Here is a 21144-nt window from a genome sequence, read left to right on the forward strand (position 1 = left end):
CACGTGCGCCGCCCTCACGTGTCACAACAGCGCGGGCCCAGCGGGGAGGCGGGGCGGGTGCGGCCCATGCAAATATTGAGGGGTCGCGGCCCAATGAAGGCGCGTCTCTCGCTGGGCTGGGCGGGGCTACTCAGTGGGCGAGGCCCCCGCTCGCGGCGGGGTGCTGCGGGGCGGCCGAGGCGATGGCGGGGGCGGCCGAGGCGATGGCGGGGGACCTTCGCAGAGGTCGGGCAGGAGAGAGCGGGCAAGCGTAACTGGAGGTAGTGGGGCTCGTCGGTGTCAATCGCGTTGCTCTAGGCATGCGGAGGGCTGCTAAGGTGTTCATCAAGCCCCCGGCCCAGCCCCACACAGCTGACAGGATGAACACCTACTGTGTACATATCAGCTGTGTAAATTGTTAAGGGCAGTATTGCTTCCATATGGGTCCCTCAGCTGGAGAAAGTTTGTGCGATCCCTTCCCTTCAGAAAGTGTCAGACATCCAGAGCAGATTGACACTGCGCCAGACTCAAAGCCTCAGCACCATCCCCTTCGGCCTAAGGCACGGCTTCCATCTTGGCAGCTTCCTCGCCAACGTAGGCAGAGCTGGAGGCACCTCATCTGTTATCCTCAAGCTTCTCATGGTTGTAATAATAATAAGAATAAATAAATAAATCTGACTTCCGGGTTTTCAGGTTCCTCAGTTTGATGTCATTTTCAGTGAAAATAAGTATAAAGTTGTTCAGGTTTTTCAAAGCTGGTTGAAACAGTCACTTCTGCTGCCAGTTCTCTCTCAGCAGTCTGCTCTTGCCTGTGACTGGGATCCGGGGAGGGCAGCAGAACAGGTTGGCAACTTACAGGTGCAAAGAACATGCATTTTTAAAGACTACCCAATCCTATGTTTTCAGAAAGGTCTGGTAGAAAGGTCAAGAAATACCCAGTCAACTGAAGAACATGGGCACGCATAGCACAGTAAATCATTATGTACATGACCTAAGAAAAAGAACATATAATAATATAAGCACATGTACAGCAGAAACATCCAAGCTATCTAGAAAGAAAGTCTGGCGGTCCCTAAGCAGACCTTCTTGCCAAGGCAAATTGTGTTTAGACTTCAGGCCCATTGGTTAGAGAGACTCTGAAAAGAAACTGATTTAAATCAAAAGGATACCTCTAGAAAACTAGTTACCCTAATGAATGGTAAAATGCAATAAAATGAAATTGTTTCCATACTCTACCAAGTATTTTGCAAATTTAATCACAGACTTAATGGCAACTAATTTTTAAGAAATTGTTCTATGGAAGTAAAACTAGTATTTTCACAACAAATTCTCATCAATTGACAGTATTACAGATGTTTTATCTTGTTGAGAGTTCTCAAAAATGTCTCAAAAGAATCAAGGTCAGCTTGATCTGCTTCAGTTTACAATGAGAAGAAAGTACAATGGCACAGGAAAAAAAAATTGAGAACCTTTCGCCTGGTAGCCTGCAGGAAAATGAATTTTACTGTTTCCATTTCAAGATGTGTATCACACAGCTTCTCTTTTCTCTTAGCGTTGTCAGGCCACAACGGCCTGTAACAAACTCGTTGACTGATACTCACTAGACCATTCCTGAGAGGAGAAGTCACTAAGTTTATGGCTTAGCTTGTCAGAGTCAGCATTTGGAATGATAAGACTTAAAAGAATGCCTTTTAAATTTAAGCACAAGTATACAGTAATTGTCCAAGTAACTTTTCATCTTGTCATACGTGCAGCAAGCTCCTAGCACGTTCCATTTATCTAGCTACAAATGCTAGATAAGCAGAGCGAATATGGTTGTGATTTAATCTGGACGCAGTATTGCCCTCCATCTTACATTTGTTACTTACAACATACATTTGAAAATAGAAGTTGACTTGCAGAATTGTTGGGCAATATTTCAAATTGTGCTTGTAAATGTTCAATTATTTCAAAAGGTAAAATGTTATATTGATAACTTTTGCTCAGACAGAAGTGGAACCATGCACTTAATTTTTTGCATTTCGCTAGTAGCTTGAACATCGTCTTGGTGAGAAAGACCATTGTATAACTTGATTTCCAACATCTTACAGTTGAAGGAATTCTTTTAAGCTTTCTTGCTAAACCTCTTTTTAGAAAAAAAAATTTCTTCTGAAGCCTTAAGGCTTAATAATTGGAAGTTATTAATTTAATACTTAGCATAAAGTGTTAGCTATGTACAACTCAAGTAACCCTCCAATTAGTTTTTTATTATCTTACAATGTCTGAGCACAAGGTAATTGCTTGCCCATGTTCATGAAGCTTCCCATTAATGTTATTTTACAAGTCAGCAATTGTAGAACTCACCAGTCTTTAACCCGGAGCTGTTTGACTTCCCAGTGTCTTCATGAGCAGTGCTATCAATCATCTTTTTCCCCTATGCAGTAAAGTTTTCCTCCATTCAGCTCGCAGAAATCTGGTAACTATCAGTTTGAGACAGGTCAAGCTATTTAAATCTTTCACAATACAGGTCTTGCCCTCTCCTCACCACAAAAACTTAACAATGTAAAACTTTTTGGGTATTGTGAGATGTTGGGAATTCAGAATGAACAGATCTCTTCCCATACCCCTCAACTAACCCCTCGAGCCCCATCAGATACTGTTCCTCCCCTGCCTCGTCCCCCCTGCCCAGTGCCCACAGTCGTCCCCCCCCGCCCATGCAGGAGTTCCAACTAAGACCTAGTGCTCGGGGACTAAGAGTGCTGCCAACAGGGAACATCTCATTTCCAACACCCTTTCTTACAGCTTTATCATAGAGAGGCTACAGCAGTAGCAGCACCTCAAATCTGTGCAGGAAGCCAAGGGAATAAAGCTAGGTATCTGTTCACATCATTACCTGTTTATTTTGACATCGCATATGCTTGGAATCACAACCGCTACTGGTCTTTTTCGCTCATGCTAGATCATCAAGCAAACCCCACAGCAGTCCGATATTCTCTTAAAGGAGCTTTGGCCACTGATAGTCCAGTTTTGATGTGGTCTAAGAAAAATAATTTGGGATGGCAATTCTTTATTCTACAGCATACTTACAAATAGAGGTCACAAAACAGCCCTCATGTAAAAATACTTTTCTGATATGAACTTCACCTACCCTCTCTCACTTTCTATTTTCTTCCACTATAGTGGGATCTACAGCAAGGGTCAACAGCCGCGCTTTCCTTACGGGCTGCTGCTATGTCTGAAGTGCAACCTGTGTGAATTCCTGTTACATCAGACCCTGAGTAAAGCCTACGACAACTCCCCAAAGAATACCACTCTATAGATTTTCCTTAAGACAAGCGGCATGATGCAAAACAAGCAACTGAAAATCACAAGGGAGCCAAAGTTAGGGTGACAGATTTCAAGGTGATACTCTCCTTTTTCTGTGACCACTATTTGTCCTGACTAAAATGCACGACATTTGAAGGTTCTGGCAACAATAAGGTAGTAAAGAATGACACAATCATCCTGTAACTCTGAGAGTTACATGCTATAATTTATGTTTCAGATCCAGTTGTCTTTATTGATTTGTCTATCTTGATCCCCGTGAAAGCAAAAGACAAATCAGTCACTGGGCTTGCATGTATGCTTCCCTTGAAACAAACACAGAAGGCCACAAGTAAACCTTCCTGGAATGTCTGTAATATCAAATACTGTGCATGGCACTTCACAGCCAAATTCGATGCAAGTCTTCCACCTTGAAAAAAGGTATTATGCCATTTAAATAACTGGAAGTGCTTCTAGGAGTCCCAGCTCTGCACATGTTAGGAGCTGCTTGAATTAGAAGTGGCCTTAAGAGACCTAGCTTTAAATTAATCCTCCTTGAACCTCGGACAGCCTTGGAGATTTCTATGTTCATGATGAAACTGGCTAGAGTAGGCAAGAGAGCTTCTGAAGAGACTGTTCTTCCAAAGCCAATATCCTTTCAGTTAGCTTTTTGCTGTCCTTGTGCATCTGATTGAAGTACTGTTCAGTTTTTTTAATAGCGAAGTGATTAATTGTCCTTCTTTTCTCCACATGCCCTGCAGGAAAAGCAGATGGCACAGTCAGCACACCGGATATCTAATAGACAATGATACAATAAAGACTGGCAGTAAGTTTTAAAATTAAATTATGATAAATGTTGCCCACAGTATATCTAAAATTAAGCTATGGTAAGTGAAACTCACTTCCATTCATGACCAATGGCTTTTTTTCTTGAAAGGAAAATTCAGACCTACATTCATATTTACTACTAACCCTTCGAGATAGCTTGCTATGGAAATGGCACAGAAATGGTATCCATTTCTTATTTGCTTATGTATGAGGAATATGTGATTTAGGTTTTTCCTAATTAGACAAGATCCTCTATACTCCATCAAAATGCTCAGTGTATCTTAAAAGACTATTTTCTCGTACTATGAGGAAAAGAGTTATAAACTTGCAAAAGGTGTATTTCAAACAAGCTAAGATAGCATTCAATTAAATGCAGTCAGTGTCTTTAAAAAATCCCAGTCTTAAAATGCTTGAAGCCATACACGACCCCCCTGCACACCCCTTTAAAAAGGGGACCAAAAACATACCCAAGTCTAAACCCATTTCTTAACATGCTTAGAATGAGTTCCAATTCAGGCCAGATCATCTGATTTTAGGGGTTTTCTGCAAAGTTAATCTTTTTATTGAAGCTTTTGGAAGAATGGTAGATATGGGGAAAAAAGGGAAAGCAGCTTCATAGGCAGCATGCCTGGCAGAAAACTTTACCAAAGTTTTAGAGCAGTTTGCTGTGGTCATGTGTTGGTAATTGTGGAAAAATAGTTCCTATGGTAAAAAACCCCTAAGCATATGTGCTTATTGGTTATCCAAACTCAACACTGTTTTATTACAAAATGAAAAGCAGATACCACAAAATGTTAGCACAGTTTTCTCAAGATTTCATTTCTTCAAGTAGGATTTCATAACATAGATGTTATGAACATTATAGCAATGAAGGGCTCATAAATCAAACCAAGTAAGGCATGAAAAGCAGATTTTATCTAACCTGAAGCTAGTTTAGCAAGCACATACTACATGATTTAGTTATTCAAAGGCCTCCATTTCATGCTATTTCACTTTAGGACCTCCTTAACATAACTGTTCTGCCAGCTCAATTCCAGAGCTTCGAAGAACATCCCTTGCATCGGTTTACTCTTATCAAAAGCACAAAGCACAGTAGAAATTCTTCACAAAGTACCCATAAGCAACTTTAACCATGTATTTGACATGTAAAATTAATGGTGTTCTTATTAAGTTTTAAAATTAAGTTTATTTTCAAGAATAAATTATATTAGATTAGTCTGCTTCTTAAGGCCATTCAGAGATATGATTTGAATGGACAAAAAACACCTGCTCTGTGGTTGTGCAGTCTGTCATGTCATATCTCTCTCCATGCTAATGGCCATTTAACAATCTCTTCAGGATGTTTAAAACTGGAAAAACCTCAGACTGAAAACAGAACACAGCAAACTGGTTAACCTCAGTCTAATTTACCTGAATCTGAACAGGTGGAACTGTAATCTTCCATGTCTGTGTCTAATCCCCTGTTGTTCATTGCTTTTTCAGATTCCTGTAAGTTTTTTTAAAGGAAAAAATAAATTACTTGATTACCAAAAATGTGACTGAAATTACTAGTTTTCTTGTATTGTGAGATACTACGCAAGGTAATGACTTGCTGTAGTTTTCACAGGATTCTGCTATTTCCTTCCCAGTTTGCTTAAAACTACTGCTGTAGCAGCTACACACCACAGTTCACTGGACAGCTGGTGACTGAAATGCAATCTATGCTGCAACTGCAATTGCAGCTGTCATCACCTTTGTTTAGTTAGTTAAATGTAATAAAACTATTTTTGAATTTGCACCAATGTTTTTTTCCTTGCCAGGCTGCTTGTTCTTCCCCACACAAATTGGCTGTTATGCTGAGAGCATATGTCAAAAAAACAAAAACAAAGAAAAGGACAAACCCACAACTGGTAGTCTTCTGTATTTTGCAGATGTAAGAACTAAATACAGACAGAGCATCTGGACTTCACCGTTCTGGCAGATTCTGTCTGTGGTTTGCACATGCTTGGTGCCTTATCCTGAAACTCTACAGTAGCCTCAACAACGTATCACTTCCTCCTCTTCTCTCCTCTAGGTAAGAGCTACAATCACATCCCCAAAGTCACCTCCTTTAGGGACATTACAAATAACAAATTAATATTTCTTTAATTTCCCTACTCATCATTAAGGTCTGTCACTCAGTGCTGAGGAACAAGTCTCAGGCTATGGTGCTCTGTATTAGTGACAAGTACTATTGTCATTATTGGGAGGGGTGGCTGACACACCAGAAGGCTGTGAAAGCAGCTCTGCAGAGAGAGACCTGGGAGTCCTGGTGGACAACAAGTTGACCATGAGCCCAGAAATACACCCTTGTGGCCAAGAAGGCCAATGGTCTCCTAGGGTGCATTAAAAAGAACGTGGCCAGCAGATAGAGGGAGGTCATCCTCCCCCTCTACTCCGCCCTAGTGAGGCCACATCTGGAGTACTGTGTCCAGTTCTGGGCTCCCCAGTTCAAGAACGACAGGGAACTATTGGAGAGAGTCCAGTGAAGGACTACGAAGATGATCAAGGGAATGGAACACCTCTCATGCGGAAAGGCTGAGAGACCTGGCTCTGTTTAGCCTGGAGAAAACAAGACTGAGAGGGGACCTCATCAATGCTTATAAATATCTCAAGGATGGGTGTCAAGAGGATGGGGCCAGACTCTTCTCAGTGGTGCCCAGCAACAGGACAAGGGGCAACAGGCACAAACTGGAACACAAGAGATTCCATCTCAACATAAGGAAAAACTTCTTTACCCTGAGGGTGGCAGAGCACTGGAACAGGCTGCCCAGAGAGATTGTGGAGTCTCCTTCTCTGGAGATACTTAAAACCCACCTGTATGCGTTCCTGTCCAACCTGCTCTAGGTGACCCTGCTTTGGCAGGGGGGTGGACTAGATGATTTCCGAAGGTCCCTTCCAACCCCTGCCATTCTGTGATTATGAAACAGAATCTGTACTCTAAAGCTGTATACTAAATTCTTCTTTTACCAAGTTAGTCACACACACAGAGGACCACTACGACATTCCACTTGCAGATTTACTAGTTATATTACTAAAGAAGCCCCATAAACATAATAATCCCTCCCCCCCCCCAAGAAACAAAGCTTCTTCCCCATGATACTGTTCAAAAACTGCTCTCCTCTTCAGCTAGGTGCTGCTCCTTCAAAAACAGAGAGAACACTGCAAGCAACATCAGGACATAAAATGCTCTGATTTGATAACATTTTCCGCTCCCTACCCTCCCCCTACAATGCCATGTTATTCAATCCTTTCCACTCCCTCCCTGCTGTGTTACCTCCTGCAATAACTATTCCTACTGCAGTAACTATTAGATCAAGACAAATTAGATTAAAAAAAAACACACACACAAAAAAAATACCTTAAACACCTGGGGGAGAGTAAGTTTCTAAACCGGTTCTTTAATCCAGGTAATTCAGATGCAAAAGCAGTTGCATCATCCCAGCTGAAAGAACGGTCTAGGAGTGGATGTAAAGAGCAAAGAAGCTTGCGTTAGGACATATTATACCTTGAGATTCTCTCCTCCCAGTGAAGGATTTATGAAGAGGGGTAAAGTATAATAAAAGCAAGACAACTCTGTTTTCAAATACTTTAAATCATAGGATGAAGCATAGGTTAAAGCATATTCCAAGTGCTTGGTATTTTCCTGATCAACACAGACAAGTGCCAAAACAAAACCTGTGTCAACAAGAAAAAGAAAGTATTAGAAACAATATAGCCTTGGGTTATAAGAAATCTCTTTATGTAAACAAACAGCAGGTAGAAGAATACAGTATTTTTTCTTACTAGATGTTCTTGATTTTCACAACTTCTATTCTGATGTCTAAGCACCCAATCTGTATTGGATGGATGTATTCCAGAAAGAGAAGGAAAACCTGAGTGTAAGCTGTGATAACACAATGCATAATTTCAGCCATGGAAAAACCATACTTTTAGACCAGTTTTCTTCAAGTTTGTTTTCACTGCTGGAAAAAAACATAGGAATTAAATCCGAGCACATGACAACTCTTCCACTAGTTTTAGAAAATACCTTAAGTTGTGGAAAAAAATCAGGGATACTTCCCATAGTCATACCCTTGCCCAGCTTTAAAATACCACTGGTGTGCTGCCTTACTCTCACTTTCTCACATGCTTCCCCTACCATTTCCAGGTAAGTTACATCTGTTCTGAGGCCAGAAGAAAGGTTAATTTTTAAGAGATTCATCCAATCCCATAAACTGTCCCCTTAGCAAGCCTTTACACTTAAAAGATTTTCTGCCCCTTTAGTTTGCCAGTTTCCCTAACTTTTCAAAATCTTGGTTTGTCAAGATACTCTTTCCTCGTTAGTGAGCTTGAACATTTTTATTGCAGTTTGCTTTAGTCTGTCCCCGCCTGAAGAAGATCTCAGGCTTAGGATCTTTATTATACTGACTGGTTTCTTTTCACAACCGTGCAGCAGAGTACTCCAAGTCCAACTGGGCTAAAAAAAAAAAAATATCATCTTCAAAAACAGTTGAAAATTTTGTGATTACTGCTATAAAAGCTATATTTTTAAGAGGACAATTAAAATGGCGTTATAAAGCGAAGACTAAATCTTGTTTCCTGTATGCCTCAATTTCTATTGAAGCCTGCAGGAGATATTGTGGAAGTAAAATGAAAGCTTTGTTTGTGTAATAGTTTTAACGCTATACTAAAAGCAAAAGCAAAACACAAATGTACTCAAACATGCAGCCAGGGTAACCATCAACAAAATACAGAAAAAACACCCCATTTCTCTATGCCTACAGAGCTAAAATTACAAGTGTGTTGATATTTCATTTAAAGTTTACAAAAACTTGCTGTTAGGTCTGTGGAGTTTTGCTGGAAAAAATGAAAAAAAAACAAAACAATTTTAGAACCTGGAAATGGCACTTTGTAACTATAGTTAAATCATGATGATGTAGCTTGAAAACAATCACTCTCTCTTGTAGTGTGTACATAGTTGCCAGGTGACCACAAAGCGCAGAGCTTTCCTTTCAAAGGCTCAAAGGCAGGGAAGGCCACAAATCTGACTTACGGGCTCTAAACTATGGTTTGCACAGGATGACCTTCTGTGAATCCTCATTGTGAGGAGGAGGTGTTTCTGCTTAACATCCATAGGACAGCGCTACCAAAACCCCCTACTCCTGACCCCTGGTAATGTGGTTAGCATAACTAATGCCATTTTTTAAGGCAGGCAGGCAGTGAATAGGTCACATATTTGTTCCCTTTCCCTCATTAGCAGCCCCTGAAGTATGAAGGGGGCTACGAACCAAGTAGACACACCAAACCGACTACTTCTTCCCCTCCCTACCGGCCTCAAGGTTCCTGGGCACCAGGACGATTACTCCCTTCTCTGTTGGCCTTGAAGGTCCCAGGCACATGGCCAGCCGGGTTGATGAGCCTGAGGAAAGTGTAACAGCGCACAGAGCGCTGTCTGTAAAATCAAGCAGTTACAAGTCTTTAGTGGGAACTTGGACCCAAACTGCTGCTGCACAGGCGACCCCCCGTGACCAGGGACACCTCCACTGTCGCCTGCTTCCTCCCAGGATTGAGGGAACGACTTGTATTCTTTTATGATTTTTCAAGTCGAGATTATGATTGTTATATTGTACACCAAACCATGTCCTAAGATTTGACCCATGCTGCAGAGGATCCAGGTGATTAGAAATCATAAATTAAGTCGTATTATAAATCCTATATAAATTGTTTGGTTTACGCTATTTATAAATCGTACTATATTGAATCTGCACCATTCTAATCATAAATTCTGTGCTATACCAATCATAATATCCGGTTAAGAAAATAAAGTTTTAATTATTACTACAGCTTAGTGCCATCATCATTCTGTTCAGGATCCCTAAAAGGAACCCATCTGTCCCCTTAGTGTCGGGTGACACAGGTGTGGATACATCAGGACTGAACACGTGAACTCAGTCTGCACATACGCCATATATCTCTCTACTAAACAGTAGGGATGCCCAAGTCTTAATGGAGACCTTTCTGACTGGGCCAGCCACCTACTTACTTTCAGGAGCAGGGGGACTGCAGACCAGTCACCTCCTGCATCACGCATGTGCTGCAAGTTTAGCAGCTTCCCCCAAATACCAGACTTACTGTTTCTGCACAGAAAGCGAACAACGTGCTACCATACAACCAGCCTGAGAAGTTCCCATGAACACTATTTTTACTATCAGCCCACAGTCAGCTCAGTTCTCCAGGAAAATACTGTTTTCACTGTTGGCATAGAATAAAACAAAGGACCAAGAGACTTTCCTCTCTTCTCCAAAAGATGCGGCAGCACTCTGGAAAGGCTGTAGTCACCTCAGTAATGCACCAGTCCACATCCTGCCCCAAGCTGCCAAATCACTTACGCTAACAGTTGAGCCTTCCAGATTTAGTGTTAGTTGTAGGACTGCAGCTTCTGACTCATCCTCACTGACAGGACAGCTGGAGAGGTTAAAGACATCTGACAAAGGCATTTTGAGTCACCCTACTACCTCAAGTATAGAATTAGTGGGACTTCAGTCAGCACCTAACCCTTTAAATACCCTTTTGAGATAACTCACGTAAGCTAGACACTGCTATACTTACTAGCACGACGGTTTGAAGAAAAGGCTGCATCATAGAGGAAATTAATATTAAGGAGGGTAGACGGACATGCTTTTACAAAAAAATGTTTGGTTAACTCACCAAATTTTGCATACTGACATACCAGAAGTGGCATGTTATGCACAAGTATTTAAGACTTGCTTTCCCAAGCATTCTGACAAAGAAGATCTAAATCTGGATACAATGCTTATTTGAGTGCTGAAGGGTTCTGACTTAGTATCTGTCTTGCTGACTCAGACGAAGCAGCATCAGTTCTGCCTATTTCTTCTTTCTTGATGTAATCTAGGTTTGTGCCAGTGATATGGTGGTTTCTGCTCATCCCGGAGCAGCTGTTGATGAGAACAGTATGCCCATTTACTAGTACAAAGCTGTCTATACCGACTCAAACACAGGACAGGATTCTTACCTAAAAACCTTCTCTACCCTGGGGTGGGTGGGGCGGAAAGAACTGTGTTAGAAAATGCTGGTACTAAATACAAAAGTATTGCTACATACAAGACTGTGGGTGTATGCTGCTCTACTACTTAGATACTGATCTGGAACTGGTAAAGAATACAGAGATATTGCTATGAATCAACTGTTTACTTAAGATATTTTTTTAAAGTTACACATAGGCGTGACAGACAACACTAATTTAACTACTGTTACTGAATGAAGCATGCCATATACTGACAACAAAAGATTTTAATTTTTTTTTCTAAACAAAGAATAAAATTATTTGTTGCTGTGTAAACGAGTAAAGGACCGATCTTAAATCCAAGGATTTGTACCACAGATGACAGGACTTAGACGCTGACACGCATTGTATATGCCTGGCCAGTTCTGTTTACTATTTTATCTCTTTTCTAAAGAGTAAGCCTCCTAAGGCAAGCTGACAGAGCACTGGTAAAAATGGAAAGAACCATTATATCTAGCCCTACCACCTGTTTTCCCTTTTTCCACTGTGGGATCACAAGATCTGGGACTCTTGCTGAACAGCAGTTTAAGTTCAAGGCTCCGGCAGAGCAAGCATTACTCCCAAAGTACGCTCAATAATCCCGAGGAGCCCACTGTTAAAGATGCAATTTGGGAACTACAGGCAACTGTAAGTTGTTAGTATTTTTAGATCAATAACTGCTGACTTAAAGCAAGAAGAGGTGGCAATCTCTGCTGCTTTGCAAATATACAGTGTTTTATACCACAACATCCAAAAATGTTTTGGATGAGGATTATACAATGAAAATCACACACATCTCAGAAAATATAACTTACTTAGCTGAATTGTGTCTAACAGGCATGTATCCTCTTTTAGGTTCCTTCATTTCACAATGACTTGGAAAAAACACTCAGTTTCTCTCCAAGTCTGAGAGAACTTGTTTTACACCCTCTGCCCTAATCACAAGTAATCTTTTGATTTTTCCTCTCCACAAGACACTAGGCATTCTACATGAGAAAATTTCAGATTTATTCCCAAAGATGCTCTCAACAAATATGACAAACGCTGATTTTAGATTAAAAGCTCCCAAATAAGATTTTAGTTAAAAACCAGAGGCTACTTGATTGTGGGGTGGTAGTAGAATGTGTTCAGGCCAAATACACAAAATTTTATGTTTTATTTTTATTGTTAGTGACTTAACACATCAGTATCTTAGCGTCATCATTCGATGTACTGTAAAAACATTTATAGGCAGATGGACTGCAAGGAATGTGAACAAGGAAAGCCAGCTCATGCTGTAGGGAGGAACACATAGTTCTGGCATACTAAAAATAAAAAGAAAGCATTAACACACCATATGCTGTGCAGCAGCAAATAGCGTTATTTAGAAGCGTTCCAATAAAAGCTAATGACAGCAAAAGTTCAGACCTGCTAAAAAAAACTAAGGTGACTTAAGTCAGCCACATGCTTCATTGCATAAAATAAACATGAGTTTTATCTAACAATTTACTTTCTTTCATTTTACACAAATCTTAGGGTAACATATGCCCAGTTAAAAAGTTTTCCTTGTTAACAAAGTTACTAACCGTGCCAGACAGGAGTTGAAATGCAAGCGGTGAAGCAAATTTTGGTTTGTACACAGCCAATGACTCTCTGAAACTGACTTGTCTTACACCTCAGTTGGGGTATCTTTCCATGGAGTACGTTCTTTTTTAACCTCTGTGTTAGTTCTGCTGCGCAAATGCACATTCTCTCTCAAGCTGTACGAGCACAGCAGTAAAAAAGGGAGAAGGCTTTTACTAAAGCAAAGTATTTTCTTCTAAGTAAAATTATTTGTTATCATAAAGCCATGTAATTTCAACTCAAGTAATGTTTGTTTTCAGCATTTTTGGAAGCCACAACATGGGTGCCTCTGTGTGAAAGCATAGTGGATAGTCAATAAACAAGCAATTTTTTCCATAACTTTCAACTGAAGATAGCAACCAGGACTGGTTTATTTATTAGAATGCATCAGTTAATGATCTTGCAACTGGGAAGAAGCCTAAGGAGACTCAGGAGAGTTAAATCTTTTAAGCAAAACAAACACTTCAAACTGCCACACAATAGACAATGTCTATTGACTGTCGCATGGAACTGCGTGAAAAATCTCATAATTTAATGACACCACAGCCTTGTGCAAATCTTAATCTAATTTTCACTTGGTTTATAAAATGGTGGTAGCTTCACATACCCAGCAGCAGAGATGTAAAATCAGTTAGTTACAGTCTGAATTCTTCAGGACTGGCAGCAAACTTCTCAGTCTCAGCCTTGTTGAAGTGCTCACTCATACTGTTAGGGTAACCAGCTCCAACTACAGGAGTGTACAGATGGCAAATCACTACATTTTCTTAAGTTTTTGTTCTGTTCTCTTGGTGTCAAAGCACAACAGAGGTCTTCCTATGGACTTATTTGGTCTTCTGCTTTGTAGCAAAGTAGTTAAAGCATGGAATCAAAACAAGAAACATCTGCTCAACAGCTGTAACTCCAGCCCATCAGAAAACGTGGAGGGAAATGCAATAGACTTAATTCTATATTAAAATGCTTCAGGAAATTACCATTCTGCAGTTGAGCCTGTGAGGTAACCTGACATCAGCAAAAATAGAAGCCAAGGATTAAAACAGCAAAAATTTCTATAGGTATATTAACGGTAAGAACACGACTAGGGAAGATGTGGGCCCCCTCAGAAAGGAAACGGGAGAACTGGTGACAAGTGATATGGAGAAGGCCGAGGTCCTCAACAACATCTTTTCCTCAGTCTTCACTGGCAAGAGCTCCAGCCACACTCCCAGAGTCACAGAAGGTAATGGCAGGGGTTGGAAAGAACTGCCCATTGTAAGTGAAGATCAGGTTCGTGACCATCTGATGAACCTGAAAGTGATCAAGTCCATGGGACCCGATGGGATACACCCACGGGTACTGAAGGAACTGGTGGATGAGGTTGCTAAACTGCTCTCTATTATATTCCAAAAGTCATGGCAGTCTGGTGAGGTCCCCACTGACTGGAAGAGAGGAAACATAATCCCCATTTTCAAAAAGGGAATGAAGGATGAACCAGGGAACTATAGGCCAGTCAGTCTCACCTCTATGCCTAGTAAGATTATGGAGCAGATCTTCCTGGAGGCACTGCTGAGGCAGAAGAATAATGAAGAGGTGATTGGGTACAATCAACACGGCTTCAGCAAGGGCAAATCATGCCTGACAAACCTGGTGGCCTTCTATGAGAAGGTCACAACATCAATAGACAAGGGGAGAGCAACTGACATCATTTACCTGGACCTGAGAAAAGCCTTTGACACTGTCCCGCATGACATCCTGGTCTCCAAGCTGATAAAATATGGGTTTGATGGACTGACAATTCAGTGGATAAAGAACTGGCTTGACGGCCGCACCCAAAGAGTGGCTGTCAATGGGTCCATGTCCAAGTGGAGTCCCTCAAGTATCAGTACTGGGACCGGTCTTGTTTAACATCTTCATCAGTGACATAGACAGTGGCATAGAGAGCACCCTCAGCAAGTTTGCTGACGACACCAAGCTGTGTGAGGTGGCCGACACACTGGTGGGAAGGGATGCCATCCAGAGGGACCTTGACAGGCTGGAGAGGTGGGCCCATGCCAACCTCATGAAGTTCAACAAGACCAAGTGCAAGGTCCTCCATCTGGGTCGGGGCAATGCCAAGCACTGATATAGGCTGGGCAGCGACTGGCTTGAGAGCAGCCCTGAAGAAAAGGACTTGGGGGTGCTGGTGGACGAGAGGCTCAACGTGAGCTGTCAGTGTGCACTAGCGGCCCAGAAAGCCAATCATATCCTGGGCTGCATCAGGAGAAGCGTGGCCAGCAGGTCGAGGGAGGCAATTCTCCCCCTCTACTCCACTCTCATGAGACCCCACCTGGAGTACTGTGTCCAATTCTGGAACCCCTACTACAAGAAAGATATGGACGTGCTGGAACGTGTCCAGAGAAGGGCCACGAGGATGATCAGAGGGCTGGAGCACCTCTCCTATGAGGACAGGCTGAGAGAGTTGGGGTTGTTCAGTCTGGAGAAAAGAAGGCTCCGGGGAGACCTTATAATGACCTACTAGTTTCTTGAGGGGGCCTACAAGAAAGCTGGTGAGGGACTTTTTAGGATGTCGGGTAATGGTAGGACTAGAGGAATGGATTAAAACTAGAGATGGGTCGATTCAGACTGGACATTAAGGACAAGTTCTTCACCATGAGGGTGGTGAGACACTGGAAGCCCCATCCCTGGAAGTGTTCAAGGCCAGGCTGGATGGGGCTTTGAGCAGCCTGGTCTAGTGGGAGGTGTCCCTGCCCAGGGCAGGGGGGTTGGAACTAGACGATCTTTAAGGTCCCTTCCAACCCTAACAATTCTATAATTCTATGAAAACACTCTTAAGCATATTCTAGAAAGGCACATTTAAACCAAAAGATGCATCGTTCAAGTTTGTTAGATTTTACCTGACGGGTCTCAAGTACTACTGAACTGTCTGAAAGAACTACAGTTGATTCAAAGCAGCAAACAATGACTTCACAAGTCTTTGTTTAGTTCCAGAAGATATATTTCATTATCATCTCAGATGGAAGTTTCAGAGTCCACAATATATGTTCATTCTGGTATACCCATATGCCGAATACTCCTTAAATTCCCTTTTGAAAACTGTAACTAGAACATTTGTTCTTAATGCAACACAGGAGTTGCACTAAGATTGATGTTTGCACTCTTATCAGAAAGGGAGCTGAAACAAAAGCAACATTCCCACCTCAGACCAATAGTGAGCACAAGCTGCCATTGTGAAGCCTTTCCTTTTGCCCGTGGCAGAACTCCATTCACATTCAGTGAGAATAACTAAAATATATGCGTGTCTCATGACTCATTCAGAGCAACTGTTGGACCACAATAACTGACATCCACTGAACACTTTGCCCTCACCACTGCCTGCTTCTGCTTTAACTCCACTTCCAACACAAACAGAAAATCCAAAAAACCAAAAAACTCCAAGACTCACTTTTCAACTCATAACCTGCCAAGTGAAAAGGAATAATACCCTGAGAATCAGCAGGCTGTAAGGAAGAAGTCTCCACAGAGACAGAAAAAGGCTCCCTTTCTCACCCTTGTTCCCATCAACATAAGGGACTGGTCCCAGCCCCCTTGTATCTAAATAGAGCTTTTAGAAGTTCCATTTCTTTTTCTTAATTCATAACTAGAGTAGGCCAGACAGGGAAGGAGGGCAGTACACCTTTACGAGCAATCTCATTCCTCCTTTCCCACATTCAAACACATGGAATGCCTGCTAACCCTTCCCAAAATACACTCCTGCCCCATGTAATACTCTTCCTTTCTCCTGCTACTTTACACATTTTTAAGTTCACGTTCTTTGAATAACCTAAACTTAACTTGGGTAATTCCTTGTGTAATAAATTAAATAGGGACGTTCTTTCTCAATATTTCAGATAAAGCGTTAAGTAGCGTAGTAATACTTAATGTAGTATATCTTTCAGGAAATTAATATTTTTCAAATGAGTCTAATAAAAAAAGCTAACTCCTCAATTTCCACATATTGAGATTAGTGTGCTAACAGTGTAGTGTGACTACTTAGATATTTTTCTACCACTTTGAGGTTCTCTGTCTCAAGACTGAACAAATGCCATTTTAGCACTGCATGATATTAACTTGAAAGCTTAAAACCAACCATATTCTCAAGAACAGCAATTTAGAATGACCATATGTAAGTAGTAAGAATTACTGTCATGTAAGGCATAACTTCAGAGTGCCATGAAGAATATGTTTTTTTCAATCAGATATCTGACCCTGAAAAATACACATCAGAACACATTAAAACTGATAGGGTTAAGCTTTTTTATTTTTTTTCTTTAACTTTAGAAAACCTCAAAACAGTAAGACTACCCAACAACTGCACTAGGGGTGCAAGAGCACTCTTACAGCAAGGCCCCAGAAGTTACTCCATACTTTTCAGTTGTATACATTCCTTACTGCTTTCATACAAAATTATTTACATCTCACATTGGTAATAAGAAAAACAAATACCCTGTAAAATCTCCATTATCAGTGTTGTTTTAAAACCACAAAAAGTAATGATGTTTATCACCAAGCTAAAAAACTAGCAAGAGTTAGAGCTCAGAGGAAAATGAAAAATCTCTAAGGGTGTAGAGAAAGAATTCCCTTAGGAAGGGCTGAGTAGTACTGAGTCTATATTAACTAACTACTAAGCTCATTGTATCATCTACCTATAAGCTACGAATTCAAGTGTAGACTGAGTGTAGCTCCAGCCATGACACAGCAAGTATGTGCTGAACACCACTGGTTACTCTAGAGAAGAGCTGTAAGTCCTTGGGGTATGTGGTAGAGCAGTTACTGGCTAAGCACACAGGAAAAAGAAAAAAAAAAAAGAAACATGAGAAATTTTATGGGAGTTTGAGACCAGTTGTTTTCAACCAGTGTCACAAGCATGTGGATCATGAATTACCTTTTAAGAGACCTGCAAAAGCTGGCTGGTAAAAGCAAACCTAAATGTGCTAATATTGCAAGTGCTGTATGTGTATGTTCTTATTTATCATAATTTTTTCAGGAGTTCCATTCAGAAAGCAGCTTGAAACAGATTTAGACATAGACTTCAAACACTATGAAGTTTACTAAGTTAAAAAAAAAGTTCTGAAAAGGGTTGCCCTCATTTACAAGCACTTGTATAGAAGTATGAAATTTAAATCAGTGAAATAGCTAGGTTGTAAGGCCATTTCTTTAAGTAATTGCATATCACCTTATGTATGTATCTTGCAAAAGGAATAAAAAACTACTACTCTCACATTTATATTATTTCAATATCAAGAGAGGAAGTGTTTCCTGGACTGGATCTGACAAAAAGAGACTAAAATTCTAAGAGAAACCTATAGGAGATACCGTTTTAATGACACGTATCAACGCAGAAAAACACCTGGGTCAGTTGTTTTCAGAAAGTTAAGTTTTACCATGTTTCACTTACTGCTTTTGTGGCAGGTTTAGAGTTTGACTATAAGACTGTAATGCAACATCTGGGGATGGGGGAGAGTGTGAACAAGAGAACAGACCACTTGCCACTCAACAGTTAATAAAAAATAATCCTTCCTACATCAGCCTAATTCTACATGTTCATTCATAATCAAGACAAGCAACATGTCAGAGTTCTTGTTTGCAATCATAAGACGAAAAACTCAGAACAATGATGTGGCATTAATTATATTAAATTCCTCTTTCTTAAGAGTAAGGATGCTGTGACTTCTAAAACAAAAAAATACCTCGAAGAGATTGTGACATGAAGAGTACTGATACTCAGTGAAGGTAAGGATAATCTACTGGTAACTGACTAAAATTCATGTGATTTATCGTGTTCAAGAGCCATAACAAAAGCCTATAGTAGTTGGAGAAGGCGACAGCTAGATATAAAATACTTCCCCATTCTTCTACAAATTACTACATTATCATAATTTCAATAACATTCAAAGCGCACTGAAACCTGGCTCTTCAGATAATCATTACACAACTTGGGGAGTGTCTGTACGTTTTGCTAGAAAAGTAAATGCACAGTTTATGAAAATTTATACATGATGGGCCACTACGGCTATGTCTTCTGCTCTTGAAAAAGAAGCAGTTTTCTCAGTAACTAATTAGATCACAGTAACAAAAATAATAAATAATAATAATAAAAAAAAAAAATCAACTTACATACCGGAAAGCCATTAGCCACTACATTGTCAGCACAAACCTTTTTATTGCTAATGGAATAGTATAAAAACCATCACAGCAAACACCCATGACAAATGAGCCTTGCTGGCTCTTTCTTCTTCATCAGATTGTAGCTTCTTAGCTACACTGTAGTTGCTTAGACAAGATACATCATATTGATACTAGTTATACACACACACATACTCATTTATGAGAAGAGGAAAGATGTTAAATATTCCACCTGAAATACCTCAGAGTAACCGGGTATAAGTAAGGAATTCTGAAGAGTAGAAATTTAAACCACCGCTAGATATTCTTACTTATTTAAACCAAAATTTGTCTTAGAAGTCCACACAGCTGGCAGTTACAGGTGGACACCAGTATACTCCTCAATGTCAGAGGTACATAAATAAATTGGACATAATCCCACAATTTTAAACTATCTAAAGTTTTACGTTTTAGCATGACTCAGTAGCTACGGTTACTCACCGCCTCAACAGAGCTGTTGATGCCTCATTTGTTTCTGTTTAAGATTGGTACCTTCCTTCCAAAGGGTTTTTTTCCCCCCCGAAAATTCAAGGAAAATATTTTAGTAGATCTTAAAAAAAAAAAAAAAGCCCAACATTGAAAGAAAAAGGGTGAAGGGAAACTGGGATTTTGTAAGTAACACTGAACTCCTCAAAACAATCATCGAATGCTTCCTTCATCATGAAGTAAAACCTATTTACATGAAAAGAGAGAAGATCTATGGAGATAAAACAGGGTAAGTGATCATTACTGACACATCCTAACACCTTATTTGTTAAGCTGCTTTTGAGTTTAGTTATTATCTCAAGCAGGATACATAAAGCAGGCATCAGAAACAGGTTTCTAGTATCCTTCACTTAGTAACTGAAAGGCAACAGTAAACGTCATCCCATGAAGCATTGTGTTGCTCATGAACACAAATAAGTTTTAAAAGCAAATACACATAATGATAAATTACACATACTTATACCTGAAGCATGGATGACCTTTAGGTTCCCAGAGTTACAAACCTGGGTCTCATTTATTAAAAACCATGCACTAAAGTGATGTTGAAAGATGCCAGAGCCACTGCAAAGTGAAATTTTCCATTTCAATTTAGACAAGTTAAATTTTCTTTCACAATTTACTTAAAGAAGAGACCATATTGATTAAAGCGGACTTCATCACTTCTTGAACATAAAACCCTACACCTGAAAAGTGCACATGGCAAACGAGAGAGGGAGGAACTGGAAATAGTACACAGAAGCGCACGTTGGTCTGCCTTGGTAATGGTCGCCATGTTGTTGCATCCTTAGATCACGAAGGCTGCAAGTTAGGCAATGTTTCTATGAGGAGGTAATACCTTTTATTAGGCTAACTAATATAGCTGGAAAAAAGACCTGATATGCATCTGGGTGCATAAACCCCCTGAGGCAATGTGTGACCAAAAGCTTGCATGGCACCCTGTCCCATTATAAACCAGTCTAATAAAAGATAATTACTTCCCTCCACCAGCCTCATCTGATATACATTATTATACCACATGCAGTCTCTGCAAAGAGGTGATAGTGAAAAATCACGATACTGGTTTAGCAACCGTCATGTACCGTCATAATACACAATCCCTCAAGACTGTTACAGCACTTCATCAAAACGTCATGAGCAGCAAAAAAGCTATGCCAAAAAAAAAAAAGGCCCTCTTAACCTGGAAGACAGTACATTCAGGGAACTCCCTAGATGGAGGGAGCAGCACCCTACTTGCTTATTTTAAGTGTGTAATGCAAAGCTATGGAAAAAGGCAGCAGGAGGAAATTTAATCCCTGGGAACAGGTAAGAACCTAGTTATCACGGTGGTATTTATTAAAAGGAGTTCCTATATTACAGGAGCTGTTTCTCTTAAAAAAAAAAAAGAAATATCATGGGAACAAAAGTTAGCCAACAATCCACCCTGAACAGGTGAAAAGAGATGGTGCTTCACCTGGAGAAGCAGAGATTACAGACATCCAAGCTACTCAGGCTGACAGCCTTCTGAATTAGCTTTAAAGGTCAACTCGTCAAGAAAGTACTCAGAAGCCCTGAGAAGGTCTCAATGAGGTACCCCTCTTCAGTTGTCTCTGTGGCTTTCACCAGCAGGAGCTCTCTCAGAAAAGCCTCAAGTTACACAAGAGCATGTTAGGCAATTTAAGTTTCCCAACTTTCTTTTACAATACAGGATTTAAACCTCTGCTTAAGAAATGTGTTCTCATAACACAATT

The 21144-nt window shown here is 40.5% G+C and overlaps 1 long non-coding RNA gene across 4 annotated transcripts; it reads right to left on the bottom strand.

Annotated features, from left to right (window-relative positions):
* Nucleotides 1–2663: 2663 nt before the first annotated feature.
* On the bottom strand, nt 2664–19451 carry LOC128907477 (uncharacterized). 4 transcript variants are annotated; one of them, XR_008465627.1, is made up of 4 exons: nt 19373–19440; nt 7469–8072; nt 5500–5575; nt 2664–4016 (listed from the first exon to the last, which is right to left on the bottom strand). It is a non-coding gene; the product is annotated as an uncharacterized LOC128907477 (long non-coding RNA). The 4 variants fall into 4 exon arrangements; XR_008465626.1 differs by lacking the exon at nt 19373–19440 and having other exon boundaries at nt 2666–4016; nt 7469–7785; nt 7894–15195; XR_008465628.1 differs by having other exon boundaries at nt 2668–4016; nt 7469–7565; nt 19373–19451.
* Between the last annotated feature and the right edge of the window lie 1693 nt (nt 19452–21144).

This window comes from Rissa tridactyla, chromosome 3, assembly GCF_028500815.1.
Source record: "Rissa tridactyla isolate bRisTri1 chromosome 3, bRisTri1.patW.cur.20221130, whole genome shotgun sequence".
In the NCBI taxonomy this organism is placed as follows: domain Eukaryota; kingdom Metazoa; phylum Chordata; class Aves; order Charadriiformes; family Laridae; genus Rissa; species Rissa tridactyla.